Source organism: Microtus oregoni, unplaced genomic scaffold (genome assembly GCF_018167655.1).
Source record: "Microtus oregoni isolate MIOR12 unplaced genomic scaffold, Mior012 000126F_ref0000101, whole genome shotgun sequence".
Classification (NCBI taxonomy): Eukaryota; Metazoa; Chordata; class Mammalia; order Rodentia; family Cricetidae; genus Microtus; species Microtus oregoni.
In genome coordinates this window covers 1,124,743-1,130,752 of record NW_024544769.1, presented here as the reverse complement: position 1 = coordinate 1,130,752, position 6,010 = coordinate 1,124,743, and the positions used below count along the sequence as shown (strand labels likewise).

Below are 6,010 nucleotides of genomic sequence, written 5' to 3'. Positions count from 1 at the left end.
TGTGTTTCTATGGATGCAGCTCCAGTTAGCTTCCTAGTTTTCCTTCTAGTACTTTCTGCAATACTAGATTTGTGGATAGGTAATGTTTAATTTTAGTTTTGTCAAGAAATATCTTATTTTCTCTGTCTATGATGATTGAAAGATTTACTGGGTATAGTAGTCTGGGCTTGCATTGATCTCTTAATGTCTGCATAAGGTGGTAATTAACACTAGTTAGGGAGATATTTTTGTCATGTTTCCAAACTCACAACAAAATATGCAGTTTTTTTACCCTTGTAATGTTTTATGTTAATTTTTATAGATGTTCCTCATTCATCATTCCTAGTTTGTCAAGAGATTTGATCATAATGGTGTGTTTGTTTAAATTTTCACAAATAAAATTTGGTATAAGTTGTTATTTTTTTTCTGTACAATAATTTATTGAGATCCCGCCCTCAAAGCCTTTGCAAGCTCGAGGTCACTATTTCCGCTTGTAGATCTTCTTTGCTAGTTCAAGGAAGATGGCTGGGGGCAGCGGTGCAGAGTACTGCTCCACGAGGCTCTTGAGGCGGCTGTAGCTGTCTTCCTCGTACTTTAAGAACACAGCTGGCAGATCCAGCGCTTCATACAGCGCTTTCACCTGTGCCACCTTCTCTGGGTCCTTCTGCCCATAATTCTCCTCTAAGATCTGATGCTGTTGCGGAGTGGCTCGTAGCAGACACTGAACCACCAGCCAGCTGCATTTGTTGTCCTGGATGTCAGTGCCGACCTTTCCAGTCACACTGGGGTCACCGAAGAAATCAAGGTAGTCATCCTGGATCTGAAAGAACTCGCTCATCTCCAGCAGGATCTTCTTGGCATTGGCATGTTCCTTCTCCCCATCAATGCCTGCCATGTACATGGCAGCCTTGACAGGCAGGTAGAAAGAATAGAAAGCCGTCTTGTACTTGACAATAGATTTGTACCTCTTTGCAGTGTATCTACCAAGATCCACATGGCCCTGGGGTGCAGTTATGAGGTCAAGGGTCTGCCCAATCTCTGTCTGATAGGAGCTCTGCGAAAAGATCTCCAGCAGGTTCAGGTAGTTGGGCTGCTCCCTGCAGTACAACTTCAGCAGGCGGTAGAAGCAGGCTTCCAGAAGCAGAGCATCATTGACAGCATCTAAGCCTATGCCTGGCTTCTGGTACCAGCAGATCTGTCTGCGTCAAGTGAGAGAAGAATCCATGATGTCATCTGACACAGTTCTACACACCAGCCCACAGTCAGGGCCGGCTGCAGACTCTCGGCATCCTGTTTTCTTGGCTCCACCAACTCCTGGAAGGCTTGGAGCACAGTTAAACCCCGATTGTACTTGCTTCCCATGGCATTGTACTCCAGGACCTCCTTGAGCAGGGCAATGACATCGCCTGTCTCCGGGTGGCCTATCTCGTCCTCAGTCAGCACCTTGACAATCTGGGAGAACTGCTGGACGAAATCCTGCCTCTCTTGGTTACAAGTCTCCGATTTCTGGTTCCCATTCATTCTGAGAGAGGAACAAAATGCTCTGCTCCTTAACGCGACTTCTCCCAGGTCTGAGGTATTTGCAGCTCACACCTAAATGTCGGTATAAGTTGTTATAAAACTTTATTTCATTAGTTTGTATTTAAGATAGATTGTGTGAATTTTTTGATATCTGAAAATTGAGACTGGTTGTGTTTTGTGATTATCTTGATGGTAATAATTGGCTGTAGACCAAAGTTAGTTCAGATATTGTGACTACTAGCATTCCATATTATGATATACATACCTATATTTGCAATGAAACAAGAAACCCATTTGTAGAGGGATTCATGAGACATTTATAGAGAACATCATGGATCGTGGCTGACAGAAAAAAAAAGAAAAGGCTTGAAAGGCAGCAATAAATGGACACAGAAAAGGCATGCTTTGTCTCTTCTACTGGCCCCAATAGAATCAAATAGAGCAGCCTGATATTGATCTACATACACATGTACATCTGATTTTTGACAAAAAAAGATAAAATTATACAATGGAAAAAAGAAAGAATCTTCAACAAATGGTGACAGCATAGCTGGATGTCAACATGTTAAAGAATGCAAACAGATTCATATCTATCTACATGCAAAAAACTTAAGTGTAAATGGATCAAAGACCTCAGCATAATTGGCAAATGATTCTATTATAGTTGGATAAAATAATTTCCCTTCATCTTCAAGTGTGATGAGGTATAGCCTATGAGCTCAAATATTGTAGGGCTAAAATGTCAAAATTAGAATTATTATAACTATTTCTTCTAATTTTGAAATTTTAGAAATAGTTATTTCTTCTAATTTCGACATTTTAGCCCTACAATGTTAACAAGAATAGTTTCTCTCTTGCTTTCATTATTGTGTGGATAAAAAAAAAAATCAAGTTCTTCATAAATGAGAGATAAATCTGAAAATATTCCTTAGGAATAATTTCAAATTATGTTTTATTTCATAAATATAAATTACAAAAATATTTAAATAATCTATATGGACATTCAGTTCCAATAGAAATACATTCAATGGGATCTAATGCTATTCCTATCTAACAATGTCAAGTAAATATTTTATACAATTTTATGATTTTATTATTTTCCTGGTAAGAAAAATTATCTATTTTAAAGATTCCCATTATTATAAGTTTAATGCTAATTATAAATAGCTATTGTTCTTACATTCCAAAAGTAATATTTAAACAATAATTTTTTATAGTGCTATCATGTGACTCAATTTTACACAGTGAATTATTTTAGGGAACACCACTATCCTATCTTAGGCATGTGTTGTAATCAGTAAGTTTGTTCCTCATTAACTCCTCTTGGGAAATATGGTGCTCATGTTTTTGATAGCAACAGGAAGAGAATATTTTAAGCAAAAAAAAATAATTTATACTTGATTAAAAAAAACAATATTGTTGGTTGCTAAAGTCCAAGAAAATTGTCAATATATTCTAGGATGCAAAATGCAACACTATTCACTTACTATAAGTGTGCCACAAATGAAGTTCACCAGAAATGCCCTAAAGAGTGTGTGGGTTTTTTTTTCTTGAATTGAGAAACCATGGGATTATGTGTATCTGAATACACCTCCTATGACAAAAGAAGATGGTTACAAGAATCAGTAGGTAATTTTTTGTCTTCTGTGATTTCAAATCCAAATTGCTAATCATTTTATATTATGTTGAGATCAATCAAAGCTATTTCTGCAATTTTTCCTTTCATTGAATTGTGACTTGAGCTGAGATATTTAACCTTGTGTATTTCATTACAGCATTCAAATGGTAAGCTACATAAATTTTTAAAGGGAAAAATGTTTCATTCATATGAATATTCTCATTTTACAGTTTTGGGCAGAACTTCAGAAATAGATTATTCCTTTCATGAAGAGGACCTAATATGCAGTTATGAAATACTCCTAACCAATAACACATAGAAGATACTAACTTCATTAAAACTACTGAAAACCTTTCAAGAGTAGGAGCAAACTATTGAAAGCTTCTGGAAATGGCTCTGCAGTGAAAACAAAATGAAAAGTCACTTTTATTCTAGACCACTAAAGTGGTTTCTTTATTTGCAGGGTATATGTTTCAAGACTTCCAGTGGATTCTTGAACTTTCCATATGTAATCTATATGCTTTGTAATATCATCATATGTTTAATCTATCATTTTAGATTGTATATGTGGAGCCTATACTGTAACATTCCTTTTGTGGGTCACTGTTAAATAACATAAACATCAGTCTAACACAGGATATGTGATAATATGAGACAGTTGATATGACAGTTTAAATAGCTACTAAGTAGCTAGCAATTGGATAATATATACAGTGTCAATATTTTGAATCAAGAGATGATTCATATTCAATCAAGCAGTATGCACCTTAAAACATAAATAATTTATTTCTGGAGGGCCTTAGTTATTGTTTTTATATTGCCATTAATCATGCATACTAAAATGACCTGAAGTAAAAATGAAGAGGACACTATTTGCCATCTATCTCATCATTCTCCCTTCTACATTCCACCTCAGCAAGATAAGATCTTGGTAGCCAAGATGCTCTATGCAAGAACTGAGGCTATTCTCTTACCAGTTTCCAGCTAAAATCATTTCTTCTGGAAAGGAAAACACACCACTGTATTTTATTATACTCCCAATTCATCATCAGTAGAGCTCATCTCTAAATGAGGACAGTTGAGGAGTTCTTGTCTTTCAAGCATCTTTCATTCATGGCTCACAGGCTGGAATTGTGCAAAGTACACCAAGAGTGCTGGCGTCCCACTCATACATTTCATTTCATGGAGCTGTGGTTTCCAGCCAGTAAAGGAAGCCTGAGAGGCATCGTCTACCTTAATTCCCACTCATCAAAGAACTGACTGTTGGGAAATTGAAACAAAATTCAAAATGAAAGGTAATATGGAATCAGATGAACAACAACAGAATCCTCAAACACTAACCTCAGATACTACTTTCATCAAAGGAGCTAAAATTATATTGGACTAGTTTGTACAACAATTTATCCTGCATCAGAGTACTGAACAATGAGGCAGGATGAAGAAGGCTGGGTGACTAAAATAACAGTCAGTAACTTGCAATACCATATATACATACATACATACACACACACACACACACACACACACACACATTTACTTTTTAGGTTTTTCTAAACCCAGTTGTACTGGGTTTAGTATAAAGATTAACAATAAAGATTAAACTTCATAATATCCAAAGCTCTAAACAAATGGCAAGTAGGGCAAACAAATATAGATCTACAAGCAGATATATCAAAGCAAAACAGAAAGACAAAGAGAGGAGTCTTTAAAACAATAAAGAGAAAATTGCCTTAGTACTTTAAAATGAATCTCAGTAAGGCAAACAGCTGATTTCTTTTGTTGAAAATCAATTGACTAGGGATATAACAGCTTAATTCTGGACTTTCAGTTCTATTACAGTCATCTATCTATTTATTCCAAGACAAGTGCTACAGTATCTAGTACTTTAATAATTACATTATTCTCTGACTACTTTACTTGCGTGTTAACTTGAGAATAAGCTTACTAATTTATATAAACAAGTCAGATGTGTTATATCTGTGACACAGGAACTATCCAGGAGTATTACTTTCATGGAAATGTAGTTATATACATCATTTGTTGGGAATATATTCTCTTTTTAATGGGGGCACAGTGGAAAGGGGAGATAACATTGCCAAGGCTTTTACTAGATTATCATATTTTGGAATGTGAATAAAATGAAATATGACAAGACAGTTTTAGAAACTGAAAGAAGAGGTCTAGTGATGGCTCAACAGCTAAGATTACTTGATGCACTTCTAGAGGACAGTGTCAAGACATGGTCAAAAGAATGACTAATGGTGAACAGTGCCTTGGGATACTGTGAGAGAGGCTACAGTAAAAAAGGCAGAGAGCCTTTTACCTTTGGTGAATTTTGATCACTGAACTGTTCTTGAATGTGATTTTGTGCCTCCTGTGTTGAAACATTTATGTTCAATTCATAAGACATGTTGATTCTTGTTGGATGTCAGAACAAAGTTATAGAACCCAATATAGTGAAAGGATGTGCTGAATGCTGTCCTCAGTGTATCTTGAATCTGGATATGACCTTCTGCCTTGCATTTGTGGTTTCCCAGGTAGAATCTACAGGATATGCCTGGAAATTGTGTTTAATCGGTCTGTCCTGAGAACATTCTGGAAAAGGGCTGCACAGAAATTATTTAGCATGTGCTTACTGGAATTTACTTACATTAGTTTCTGAACTCAAACAAACTTCCTTGGATCATTGCTTTCTCTGCTACATTTGTATATCAAAGTATACACAAACTACAACGCCCTCTTTCAACTTCCAAGAGCACTATGTACACCTAAATTGCATAGACATACAGACAGACAAAATACCTATAACTGTAAAATAAAATGAAATATGTATTTATAAAAGAAACTGACAATAAATTCTAAAGCCAATTAAACTCTCTTTCATAACCACAA

General features: G+C 35.9%; 1 pseudogene; it reads right to left on the bottom strand.

Annotated features, from left to right (window-relative positions):
* Window positions 1–460: 460 nt before the first annotated feature.
* Window positions 461–1,518, bottom strand: LOC121444454 (annotated as a pseudogene).
* Between the last annotated feature and the right edge of the window lie 4,492 nt (window positions 1,519–6,010).